Source organism: Lontra canadensis, unplaced genomic scaffold, assembly GCF_010015895.1.
Source record: "Lontra canadensis isolate GAN:19392208 unplaced genomic scaffold, GSC_riverotter_1.0 scaffold279, whole genome shotgun sequence".
Classification (NCBI taxonomy): Eukaryota; Metazoa; Chordata; class Mammalia; order Carnivora; family Mustelidae; genus Lontra; species Lontra canadensis.
The window spans coordinates 206,485-220,342 of record NW_022631273.1 but is presented as its reverse complement, the minus strand read 5'-3'; the positions used below and the strand labels follow the sequence as shown (position 1 = coordinate 220,342).

Genomic DNA, 13,858 nt, shown 5'->3' with positions numbered 1-13,858 from the left:
AGTGGGTTAAGCCTCTGCCTTTGGCTCAGGTCATGATCTCAGGGTCCTTGGATTGAGCCCCGCATTGGGCTCTCTGCATGGTGGGGAGCCTTGCTTCACCCTCTTTCTCTCTGCCTGCCTCTCTGATTACTTGTGATCTCTCTCTCTCTCTGTCCAATAAATAAATAAAATCTTTTTTATATAAAAAATATAAAAAATTTTTATATAAAAATATCTTTTTTATATAAATAAATAAAATATTTTATGTAAAAAAAGATTTTATTTGAGAGGGAGAGAGAGAGAGAGTGAGCGCATGCAAGAGCAGGAGGTGGGAGAAGCAGGCTCCCTGCCAAGCAGGGAGTCCGATCTGGGGTCTATCCCAGGACTCCAGAATCATGACCCAAGCCAAAGGGGCGTGCTCACCCAACTGAGCCACCCACGTGCCCCGAAATACTCTTTATCTTGATTGTGGTGATTTGTGTACATCTGTCAAAAGCCATCAGACTGTACCCTCTAAGTATGTGAAGTTCATTGTATGTTAGTTATGCTCACTAAAACTGTTTAATAATTACTTTTTATCCTACAGTAAATTAGCTTGCTGTATCCGTTTTTTAAAACTTACCTATTTTAGAAAGAGAGAGCATGAGCAGGGGGAGGAATAGAGGAAGAGGGAGACAAGCAGACTCCCCACTGAGCAGGGAGCCCTTACCCAGGGCTCAATCCCAGGACCCCAGGATCATGGCCTCAGGTGAAACCAAGATTCAGACACCCAGCCGACTGAGCCACAGAGGCACCACTATCCTGCTGTATTCTCAAAGACAGATATTCACTGTTACATCTGATGCTTTGGCATCAGTACAAAAGACTTAGAAGTATTAAAAAGAATGAGAAACATGATCAAAGGGCAGCTGCCTTGTGGTTTAAAAGAATGCAAAAATAACTTCAATCAACGAAAGGTTAGTACAGATGGGGAAGCAATTTTAGAAATAAATGCTAATTATCCTCCTTTCATAAATTATTTCTACATATATTTTGTTCATGACCTGTTTTGTTCCTTGAAGTTAAACTTTTTTTAAACTTAAAATTTTAAAGATAAATAAACATACACATTTTATTGAGGAAGGAGATTGTAATCATTGTGACCGGTTACTATCAGATATTCTGGCATGCTTTGTAATGTATACCGGGGCTGAGCGATGGCAAATGTTTTTTTAAGGTAATGAAACAAGGGTGTTACTTGTCAATAAATAAAAGTCAAACATGTATTAGAGGGAGAAATGAATTTCTCTTATATACATTTGCCTTTTGTCTCTTATAGACAGAACTTTGGAAGAAAATTAGTTTTTGTGAAAACAAGATGTATGTGAACTTAAATTCTTTAAAAGCTCAGGGGTGCCTGGGTGGTTCAGTCCGTTAAGTGTCTGACTCTTGATTTCGGCTCAGGTGGTGATCTCAGGGTCCTGATATTGAGCCCCGTGATGGGCTCCAGGCTAGGCGTGGAGCTTCCTTAAGATTCTCTCTCTCGGGGCACCTGGGTGGCTCAGTGGGTTAAGCCTCTGCCTTCGGCTCAGGTCATGATCCCAGGGTCCTGGGATCGAGCCCCGCATCAGGCTCTCTGTTCCGCAGGGAGCCTGCTTCCCCCCTTCTCTTTGCCTGCCTCTCTCCCTACTTGTGATCTCTGTCTGTTAAATAAATAAATAAATAAATAATCTTAAAAAAAAAAAAAGATTCTCTCTCTCCCTCTCCCTTTGCCCATCCCCCCAGCCGTAGAAAAGAATAAAATATTGCCATTTGCAGGAAGGTGAATGGAGCTAGAGAATATTATGCTAAGCAAAATAAGTCAGGTAATGACAAATACCACAGGATTTCACTCATACATGGATTTTAAGAAACAAAACAAATGAGTGAAGGGAAAAAAAGAAAGAAGCAAACCAAGAAACAGACTCTTAACACTAGAGAACAAACTGATGGTTACCAGAGGGGAGGTGGGGGTGGGTATGGGTGAAACAGGTGATGGGGATTAAGGAGGGCACTTGTGATGAGCACCAGGTGATCTATGGAAGTGTTGCATCACTTTGTTGTACACCTGAAACTAATATAACACTGTGTGTTAACTGGAATTCAAATACCCCTCCCTGAATGCTGAAATCCAGATCTTTTTGAGAATTCAGGGTCATGACTAAGTGGATGAAAGAGAAGTCATTGTAGTGACATGCCAGCAGAAGTTGCCGGAAACCCACTGGTAACTTGCTGGGGAAAATCTCTCCTCAGAGAGGCACCCTGCTATAAAACCATTCAAGATGGGTGCCAGGGGAAACTTCTGGACAATAGATGGGGCCGGCTTCTGTGCACTGTGGGACTTGCATGCTGAAGAAGCAGCATTAGTGAAGCCCAGCATCTAAATGAGCCTGCTGGGCAAACACATCAGACCGTGGTAGGAAATCCTGCCCTCCGGCAGTGTCTCTTCAAACACCTCTTACAGAACTGAACACTGTGCAGCTAGTAGAAGACAATTTCAAGGGTCCTGACCCATTTTCCCACCCGCAGGTGAAAAGGGTAAATTTGGTCCTGAGAGTCAAGGAAGCACTAACTGGCACAGGAAGTGAGAAAGGAGGAGGAAGAGAGGCAGTGCACGGAGTGATGAAGACCCAGGAGATGACCTTATAGCACACCTCACGCAAGCCCACAAGGTTCTGAGGAACAAAGGAGCTGAGTGCTGGTCCTCCTCAGCCCTCCAGCCAGAGGATTTTGGATCAGTTACTATCTCTCTGCAGATAAAAACAGTTCATTTTTTTAAGATTTATTTATTAGAAGGAGAGAGCACGAGCATGCGTGCACGAGCAAACAGCAGGGAGAGGAACAGAGGTAGAAGCAAACTCCCTGCTGAGCTAGGAGCCCAATGCAGGGTCTCAGTCCCGGGGCTCTGGGATCATGACCTGAGCCAAAGGCAGATGCTCAACTTACCGAGCCACCCAGACGCCCTGAAAACAGTTTAATACTTCTCTGGGTCCCACCTGCTTTCTCTTCAGAAAACTATCATGGGGCATCGGGTGGTGCAGTTGGTTAAACATCCATCTCCCAGTTTCTCTTAGGTTGCGACCTTGGGGCCATGAGACCAAGCCCTGCATTGGTCTCTGTGCGCAATGCAGAGTCCGCTTGAGATTTTCTCTCTTCCTCTCCCTCTGCTCCTCCTGTTTGTGTGTGTGCTCTCTTTCACTTTCTAGAATAAATGAACCAATCTTAAGGAAGGAAGAAAGGAAGGGAGGGAGGGAGGGAAAGAGGGAGGAAGGAAGGAAGAAAGAAAGAAAAAAGAAAAGAAAAGAGAGAGAGAGAGTAAACTAACTATGGTGTCTCAGGCAGGAATAAGTACCCCCATCCTCCGTGGTTTTCACATCACAGGCTGTATTCATATGGTGGCTGACTCGGGGCCCACAAGAGTTTACCCGAAAGTGATGGCTTGAGCAGACAGTATAGTCATTTACCCAGCTTACCCCTCCCCAGCAGGCAACCAAAAAGCAAAGGAAGGGCAACGTAAGAAACATTTATTAAGTGTTCTTTACCACATAAGCCCTTGTGTACTTACTGTACATTTACATATATATTTTATACACATACATTTTCCAGAAGACCTGAAAATTAGTGACTTGTCCAAGTGCCAGAGCTCTGACTTCAACTCCTCCCTTGTCATTCTGGTTCCAGACTTCAGTTCACTAATCCACGTGGAATGTTGGCTCTCCGTAGATATCACTGGGATGTATTGCTGATAAGACAAAGCTGAGCTTATTCTTACTGCAGTAAAAGCAACCTTGACAGAATTTGGGGTGGGGAAGTGAAGCCAGGATGTTATGAGATATTGGAGTCTGGCTTAAGGAAGGCCTTTTCGGTGAGGGAGTCTTGGTTAGGATTAGGTAAGGATGGTGATGTCTTGATTTAGGTTGGTCACCCCAACAAGGTGAGGATTTTTAAGGCAAGGAATTCAGAGTCTGGCAGGGAGTATTATGTCTTTCAGGAAGTTCCCAGAATGAGCAATAAAGTCATTTGCAACTATTACCTTCTTGGGCAAGAGTGTGCTGAAACAGCAAGTTAAGATGACGACAACAAAGTTTGAAGTTAGAAAGTCACATTAGTGAGTGTAGACAGTAAGCTCTGTGGGTATATATGGTTTAGGTTGTTATCCTTTAAGGTTTTTCTCTTCTCCTTCTTTATGGTCACATTCAAGCATGATGTGTGACAAATTATTCTGTTAATGGGGTGATCATTAACCAATTTCAATATGAAGACCACTCAGCATAAAAACTAGCTCTTACATAGTCTTCTCTATGTGTTCTTTATATCCTAGCTCATTGAATCATTGTAACTCTGTGGGTAGGTGCTACTTTCGTCTACTTTTTATAGATGGCGAAGTGATGCACAGAGAGGTTTCAGAACTTATTGCTGTTTACGGTGCATTAGGCATTTGAGCTGGGAATTGAACCCAGGCAGTCTAACTCCAGAGTCCTTTTTAGGACCTAATCAGTATACTAGTATACTAAGTATTCCATATTAGGGCTTTACAGTTACCATTCCTTCAAATCATCTGTAACTCCTATCATTCAGATCAGAGAGGTGATTCAGATTAATCTATTGCCCAAAGTTATCCAGTTAATAAATTATAGCCTTCAAACAAAGTCTGCAAACTTCCTCACCTGAGTAATTATTTTCTCCACCCCCCCACTTGGTCTTCTTTAACTACCTCTTGATTTCCAAAGAAGAATTAACAAATCTATGGGCGCCTGGGTGGCTCAAGTTAGGATTTCAAGGTCCTAGGAGTGAGCCCCACATCCCAGGGCTCCTTGCTCAGCAGGGAGTCTGCTTCTCCCTCTCCCTATGACTCTGCCCACAATTCATGTTCTCTCTCTCTCTCTCTCTCAAATGAAAAAAGTCTTTTTAAAAAACCCATTAGATATTGTCCAACAAAGACAAAATACACCAAAAAATCTAGTTCTGTAGTAAGTTAGGGGTCTCTGCAAGTTAGAGCAGGGACTGAATTCTAATTGCTTCTGTATAATAGAATAAGAAAAAAAGACAGAATTTCCATGTTTTCCTAGCTTTGGAAGTGACTGAAAATAATAATCTTTGACTTAGAAAAAATATTTTACTTTTATAGTAGAAATGTAAACACAGCAATGATTTGCGATTTCTCAACATGTTCTTTCTTGCTGAAGGACATTTAACTAGTTTTGACCTATAGTCAGGATAAGCATAGCACACAGGCAAAATTTCCAACAATAAGGATCCACAGACAAGAAAGATAAGTCTCGACTTAAACCTTATTTGGCAAAGAGAAAACAAAGCATGGCACCATTAAATTTTGAATGCTAAATATATTTCCTTGCTCTTAGCTCAGGAAATAAAGCTTTAGAGAAGTCACTAGAGTTGACCTTCTTTTATTCTTTAACAGGATAAAACTCTTCTCTCTTTTAGTTCATGTGCCCTTTGTTCTGGACTCCAAAGTTGATGGACAAGTTGATATACAGTCGCTCTGAGTACAGGGGAAAAACCAGAGGTGTGTGGCTTACAATTGCCAATAAAGATATAACCTTTTCTTTGTTGTGCATTTCACAAGCAGATTACATAACCTTTTGGGGATATGTCATCACCTCCAGCAACATACTCATTTTTTTAAGTTTTTATTTTTTTAAGATTTATTTATTTGAGAGAGAGAGAGAAGGAGAAGAAGTACAAGCCAGACGGAGAGGCAGAGGGAGAAGCAGACTCCCTGCTGAGCAAGGAGCCCAACCTGGGTCTTGATCCCAGGACCCCGGGATCATGACCCAAGCCGAAGGGAGATGCTTAACCGACTGAGCCACCCAAGCACCCCTAGTTTTAATTTTAATTCTAGTTAGTTAACATACAAAAATATGGAGCAGTTTGCAAATTTGCCTATCATCCTTACACAGGGGCCATGCAAATCTCTGTATCTTTCCCATTTTAATCTATGTGCTGCTGAAGCAAGCACAACAGTAACATATTTAAGTAACATATGCTAACTGCACAAGGATACTTGGCTTTTTACTGAGTGTAGTTTGAGTTGGGCTTTGTTGCTTCCCTTCTTTCCGCATGGTGCATACAGAGGGAGGAAATGCGAGAGAGGGAGGCAGGGGTTGCAGGAATGTTCTAGTAGGCCCGCTTGGAGAAAGGCACACATGTTTCCTGTTCATCGCCCCAACCCAACACACACACCCACATTACATAAAGAGCCCCATGCAGACAAAAGGAGCTCTTTATGTTGCCTTAAAATGACATAGGAATTGTTTCTCAGTTGCCCTGCACCAGATTTACATGCCCAAAGCCATGCAATATTTCCACACCTTAGTGCACCCTAGTCCCTCTTCATCCCCTCTCTCCTGACATCATTTCTCTGTGAATCAACTACTGAAGAGGCTGTCACCTGGTTTCTCATGTATATCACATTTAAATCAAATTAAAGAGAACATTACACTCGAGAAAAGCCTCACATCAGTCAGCAAGTGAGTATTTGCCAAGAGACTGTGATGAGCCCACACGGTTAGCAGATAGCAAGTAGATCCAATATAGGAAGTGGCTTCCCAAACAGGAGACTCTCCTTGTGTTCTTCGCCAAGCCAGGATTCTCTTCTTTGGGACAGCCTCCTCAGCCTCGAAGCTTTGTCCATCCCTCTGAAATGCAACTAATCAGTATTTTGTCTCCACTTCAAAGAGTAAAACTTCTGGAGCTGGGAGCCCAAAGGTAGGTACTTAAGTGCTGACTTACTTCCCTCACAATCCATACCACTTCTCTGAGTAGAATCTGTTCATGATTAATCTCTCCCATCTTGATTCACATTGACTCCCTCTCAGATGGGGATTTTCTTTCTGACCTCATCTTCAAATTTCGAGTTGAATACTACTAATGCCATGAAATTAGAAGGGATGATTAAATTTAGGGGGGAATTATATAATTGTTCTCAAAAACATGCCCTTGAGACCTTAGAAAAGATGGTTATTCCTAACTGGTACGTTCTTGTTTCATTGTAGAGGTAATTTCTCTTATTATCTTCAAATTAACTTTTACTTCTTAATTTTACATGGGATTTCTATTTGAAGTCAAGTTGTATTCTCCATTTCTTTTCCTACCTAAACCTCCAGAGAAGATTTTGTGTATGTGTTCCTCACTCACACCATCTGTCAGTGAAGAGTGATGGAAGGTATTTCAGCAGGGGTTCTCGTGAGTGGTAGAACTTTCTCAGGAAACGTGCTGAGGATGGACCTGTTTTCACCCTAGGGATGTGGTTGTGTTGGTAGATGGATTCCCCAAAAGAGCAGAAGCGCCAATGTGAACATAGGGCTGGCAAATTTTTAACTGGGGGAGAGAAGAAAAAGGATTTGAACAATTGGGAGTCCTCTTTGCTTCCAGGTGCAGCGTAGGCACGAAACTGTCTTAACAGGTTTTCCTTTAGGCTCTACTAGACATATGGTTAGACTGAGATTATAAAGCCACATTCAGCCTCTCCAGATAAATTACTAGCCTTCCAGCTTCTGTGGCTCATGTTGGGACCATCCTTGTGTAGTCCCGGAAGTGGCTGGTGTCCTGACGTTCTTAGGAAGAATAATGGTTGTCCCCAAAGGTCCGTGTCCTAACCTCTGGAGTCTTCACAAAAGTATCCTTCCATGGCAAATGGGAATTGAGGTTGGGGTTGAATTAAGGTTGCTCATCAGTTGACACCATGACAGGGAGATTTTCCTGGATTATTCGGTGGGCCTAGTGTAATCACAAAGGTCATTAAAAATGGGAAAAAGGAGTGTCAGATTGATACCAAGTGAGAAAGATGGGACTGGCATTGTTCCCTTTGAAAATGGCCTGGGTCCAGGAATGCAAGCAGCCTCTGGAAGCTAGAAAGAGCAAGAACACAGATTCTTCCCTGGAGTGCCCAAGAGGAGTACAGCCTTGACAGCACCTTGATTTAAGCTCAGTGAGACCCATTTTATACTTCTGGCCTCAGAGCTATAAGGTAATAAACATGTGTTGCTTTAAGCCACCAAGTTTGTGGTAATTTGTTACAGCAGCCATAGGGAAGTAAAACAGGCACCCTACGGCTCCTTGGCATATTTTCGTTTAATTTTTTTACCTTATTGGATTTTTTTACTTTAAAAAAGAGTTTTTTTGTCCTGCTTCACCAATCCTGCCCATCTAATGTTATAATGTGATATTATTCTTCCCCAAGTTTTTTTTTTTTTAAATGAAAATTTTCACTCTGCAACTTTCCTCTTTCCCTTAAAATTCTAGGGATGTTTTTCCAGGTTAGTTCAGATGTAACTCCATATAAAAGTTAAATGTTTATTCTTTTTATCAAAGCAATTAAAGAAAATATATAGAAAAGGGCTAAGTTGAGGCAAGAAACATAAACAAATATTAACCCATGACTCTACAATCTGTGTAAAGTCTGCTGATAATTTTAAAATATCATTAATGGATATAAATAGGTAGTAAATCCATACTGTACATATTAGTACAAGATAGTAAGTAAAAGCTTTCCCTCTTTTCCTTCCTCCGTATTCCTCTCTCCAAAGGTAACTACTCTTCAAGGCTTCTTGTGGGTTTATTTTAGAATTTGTATATATATGTGTGTGTTTGTATATATATGCATGTGTGTTTGTGTATGTTTCTATCCCACACTTATAGGAGACCATTCATGTTTGTATACCTTGATTTTTTCCTCTTAACTTATGTTATAGATCTTTGCCAATGTGACATACACAATCTCACTTTTAGTGGCTGTATAGTATTCTATCTGAAGGCTATTCCCAATTTATTTGACCAATTTCCAATTAATGAATGTGTTCATGATTTATTTTTTTCCTCTATAATAATGTTGTAATGAACATCTTTTTGAACACAATTTGAAGAACTTTTGCAAGCATACATCTAGGGTATGTTTCTAGCAGTGGCATTACTGAATGCAAAGTACATTTAAATGATTGTTGGCTATTGCCAAACTGTCCTCCAGAAATCACTGTATCATTTGAGACTCCCTCCATAACCATATGGCAATGTCCATTTCCCCAAACTCTCACCATCACTAGATACCATTATATATATTATATATATATATATATAATATATATAGGTATATATACATATATATACACACAATATATATATATATATTATATAATCTATATTATATATATATATATTTAAAATTTTATTTATTTATTTGAACAGGCAGAGATCACAAGTAGGCAGAGAGGCAGACAGAGAGAGAGAGACGTGGAAGCAGGCTCCCCACCGAGCAGAGAGCCTGATGCAGGATTCGATCCCAGGACCCTGGGATCATGACCTGAGCCAAAGGCAGAGGCTTTAACCCACTGAGCCACCCAGGCACCCCACCATAATATAATTTTAATTTATTACTAACATTTTAAGTGATACACAGCATTTCATTATTTTGATTTTCATTTCTTTAGTTATGAACAGGATTGAGGTAATAATACTTCTGACATTTAGTTGCTTTGTTTGATGATTCACATGTTCATTTGGAGGAATGACAAATCTGATTATAACAAAATAAGAAATGTTTGTATATAATCTAAAAATTAATTCACAACTGACAAGTTCTGCGACTTTGAGCAAATCTCCCTGGGCCTCAATGTCCTCATTCTCACAATTAGGTTGTACTAGATAATCTCTAAGAACACATCTAATTCCAAGTCTACAAGTTGAGTTGACACAAGAAAAAAGGATCAGGGGCACCTGGCTGGCTCAGTGATAGTGCGTGCAACTCTTCATCTCAGGGCTGTGAGTTTGATCCTCAGGTTGGGTGTAGAGATTTCTTAATAAATAATAATAAAATTTTTAAAAAAAGATAAAAGGATCAAAGATATCACAGTTACAAACAGTTAATGTCTCAGTCCATTTGGGCTGCCGTAATGAAATACCATAGATGTAGTTTATTTAAAAAATTTATTTCTCACACTTCTGAAAGCTGGGAAATTCAAGATCAAAGCACCAAGATTCATTGTCTGGTAAGAGACAGATTCCTGGTTCATATGTCTTCTCACTAAAACTTCACATGGCAGGAGGGACAAAGGAGCTATCTGGGGACTTTTATATGGACCCAAGTCCCATTTATGTGGGCTCCGCCCTTATGACCTAATCGCTTCCCAAAGGCCCCACCTCCAAACACCATCACAAGGGGGATTAGGTTTCTTTTTTTTTTTTTTTAATTTCTTTTCAGCGTAACAGTATTCATTGTTTTTGCACCACACCCAGTGATTAGGTTTCAATATATTAATTTGGAGGTGTGGGGCAGAAACATTCAGTCAGTAGCAATAAATAAGCCACAATGTATAGATGTTTTTTAAAAATTGAGAATAATAATGCACAGCCCCAGGGGAGAGTCTTATTTATTCTTGACTTTTTAAATGTATTTTCATATTTTTATGTCTTAACATTTTAGTTAAATGGTATAGAGCCAAACTAAAATGTTTAAATGAGAGGAGAAACCCTTATTTAAAAATCATTTCTTAGGGGCGCCTGGGTGGCTCGGTGGGTTGAGCCGCTGCCTTCGGCTCAGATCATGATCTCAGGGTCCTGGAATCGAGTCCCGCATCAGGCTCTCTGCTCAGCAGGGAGCCTGCTTCCCTCTCACTCTCTTTGCCTGCCTACTTGTGATCTCTCTCTGTCAAATAAAAAAATAAAAATAATAATAAAAAAATCATTTCTTATTTAGCAACAGGGTCCTTTCCAACTCTGTGGCTTATACTATGAATTTATTTTTATTTCTTTTTATTATGTTCACTTAGCCAACATGTAGCACATCATTAGTTTTTGATGTAGTGTTCAATGACTCATTAGTTTTATAAGACTGGTACCAACATTGTTCAATTGTATTAATTGTTTGTTTTAAGTATCATTATTTTATGTATTTACTTCCACATATCTATATGGTCCTAAGGTGTCATTTCTATTGGGAATATTAATTCATTGCCCAAACAGATAGCCGTTTGCCTAGAAATTTCTCCATGGTGGTTTTTCAGATGCCTTCCAATTTCAACTAGAGTTCTATTAACAAAGTATAAAAATAGCTTTTTTTCACACAACTCTGTCAACAACTGATTTATTTTTACTAATTAAATATAGTTAAGATGACACCACATAATTGCTCTGATTCACACAATTTGAAATTCTTCTGGAAGCTTAACTTTTGTGGGTATTTTTTGTTTGTTTTGTTTTTAAATTAAAGATTTTATTTATTTATTTGACAGACAGACACACAGAGAGAGAGGGAACACAAGCTGAGGGAGTGGTAGAGGGAGAAGCAGACTCCCCACCGAGCAGGGAGCCCTATGCGGGGCTCGATCCCAGGACCCTGGAACCATGACCTGAGCAGAAGGCAGATGCTTAATGACTGAGTCACCCAGGCACCCCTGGAAGTTTAACTTTTGAATAACATTTGATATACTTCTTCTTACATAACTGTACGTTCATATTCTTTGACCATGCTTCCATTAGAAAATAGTTACTGCCTTTATAAACCAGTATCTCCCTCGCTTACATATTTTGGTGTTAAAATTTCCATTCCTACACATCAGTTACAAGTATCTTTCTCGGGGCGCCTGGGTGGCTCAGTCAGTTAAGTGTCTGCCTTTGGTTTGGATCATGATCCCAGAGTCCTGGGATCGAGTCCTGGGATCATGTCCCACGTCAGACTCCCTGCTTGGGGGAGAGTCTGCTTCTCCTTCTGCCTGTTCCCCTGCTGGTGCTCTCTCTCTGTGCTCTCTAGCTCTCTCTTTCAGATAAATAAAATTTTTTTAAAAGTATCTTTCTCATTCAGTTGTTTTCATTTTATTATTCATTGTTGTGGGAAAACATTTCACTTATTAGATCCATTTCACTACAGTTATTTTTATTACTTTAATTCTCAAAAAATTACCTCCCTTGTACAACTGACTTAAGATCTGTGATTCCACTTTCTTCTAGCATTGTCTATGGGTGGCTTTTAATATTTAACTCATTAACTAATTTGAAATATTTAGAATGTGATACAAGTTATTTCTGTTATTTTATTTTTCTCCATTTTCATATTCATTTTCTTTAACACATTTATTAGTGATTTATTTTTATTACTTTGCGTCACCTCACATATCATATTTTGACATCTTAAAAGTGTTATTTGTCTACTCTTTATTGCTATTTTACTTTATCATTCTATTTTCTCTATTTAGGATAGTATCAGAAAATTATGGCAATCGTTTAAAGTTTGACAGAGTAAATCTTACACTGTTATCTTTTCTTCTAAGAATATTGCTTGGTTGCATGTTTTTCTTTTTTTTTCCTCTTAAAGATTTTATTTATTAATTTGACAGAGAGAGAGATCACAAGTAAGCAGAGAGGCAGGCAGAGAGAGAGAGGGAAGCAGGCTCCCTACCGAGCAGAGAGCCCGGTGCGGGACTCAATCCCAGGACCCTGGGACCATGACCTGAGCCGAAGGCAGAGGCTTTAACCCACTGAGCCACCCAGGCCCCCTGGTTACATGTTTTTCTATAAAAAGTTTACAGATAGTCAAGTTCTCTTAAGCATTCTGTTGGTATTTCAATCAGTAATGAATTAAGCATAGAAATTAACTTGTGAGATACCTTTTTTATTTTATTATCTTCCTAAACAAGAGCATATATATTTCTTCCTGTGCTCAGGATTCTCATTTCTGCTATTAAAGATGTCCAGTCCTTTTTTATAAGTTACAGATGCCCCTCATCAGATTAGTAGCAAACAGTTAATGTTTCTATCATCCCTGACATTTCTGAAATATGGATCATGCAGACTTTGTTTTCACCACCCAGTCACTTAACATTTTGTTGTTTATGCAGTAGTTTCCCATCCCTTATCTCATTTGAGACTCACACCAACCCTATGAGACAGGTCAAGTTCCAGACTTATGACTCCAAAGATGAACACATGTAAGAAGTTAGCCCAAGGCCCATAACTCTTGAAAATAAATCTCAAGCTCCAGTCTGGAACCCTCTCCATCTCCATTTTGGATTGAGAAGAAAACATGTAGGGGCGCCTGGGTGGCTCAGTCAGTTAAGCATCTTCCTTTGGCTTAGGTCAGGATCTCAGGGTCCCAAGATTGAGGCCGTGGTGGGGCTCCCTGCTCAGCGGAGAGTCTGCTCCTTGCTCTGCCCTTCTCCCACCCCTGCTTATGCTTTCTCAAATAAATAAATAAATAATTTTTTAAAAAAAAGAAAACAGTGAAATGCCATGTGTTTTCTTTGTTATTATTGTTGCTTACTGTCATTTCCTTTAGATCAGTAAAAATTCATGAAGGTTCACATGGTACAAAAAGCAGACAAATCCTGGCATTGTCATTCATTACTGTTGTGCTGATAAGCAAGGCTTAAGATCTTTGAGTGAAATTGGAATACCACCTGTCATGTCCACTTGGTGAGGTTTTAAAGATAAAATGTCATCATGTAGATGACAATCCTAAAGGAATGTTTCTAAGGCAAAGTCACCAAATTTCTCCTAGTCAAAATTGTAATGTAGAAAGTGAGGAGTGACCTCCAAGTTTTCTTCCTATGCAAATATTCCATCATTCAAGGCTGTTAACTAGGGGAGCAATATATATTTAATTTAAGGTACAATATTCTTGCTTGATAATTGTAGTCTCCATCTTTTACTGATGGTGGCAGTGCTTGTCTCTGTGGACAGCAGAACTTCTGGAGTTACAACAATCTTGGTAGATTTCGTAAAACCTTTATTAGGTCTGCTACATGTTGTATAAGGCCCAGGGGTATTTTGTAAGTGAAAATGAAGTGAAACTTTGTCTTATGTTAGAATATAGTAATAGCCTCTTTTTTTTTTTTTTTTTTTTTGAGGGGCA

At 39.7% G+C, this 13,858-nt stretch overlaps 1 non-coding gene across 1 annotated transcript; it reads right to left on the bottom strand.

The window, feature by feature from the left end:
• Window positions 1–5,873: 5,873 nt before the first annotated feature.
• On the bottom strand, window positions 5,874–5,977 carry LOC116862622. The gene has a single exon (XR_004381664.1). It is a non-coding gene; the product is annotated as a U6 spliceosomal RNA (small nuclear RNA).
• Window positions 5,978–13,858: the final 7,881 nt, after the last annotated feature.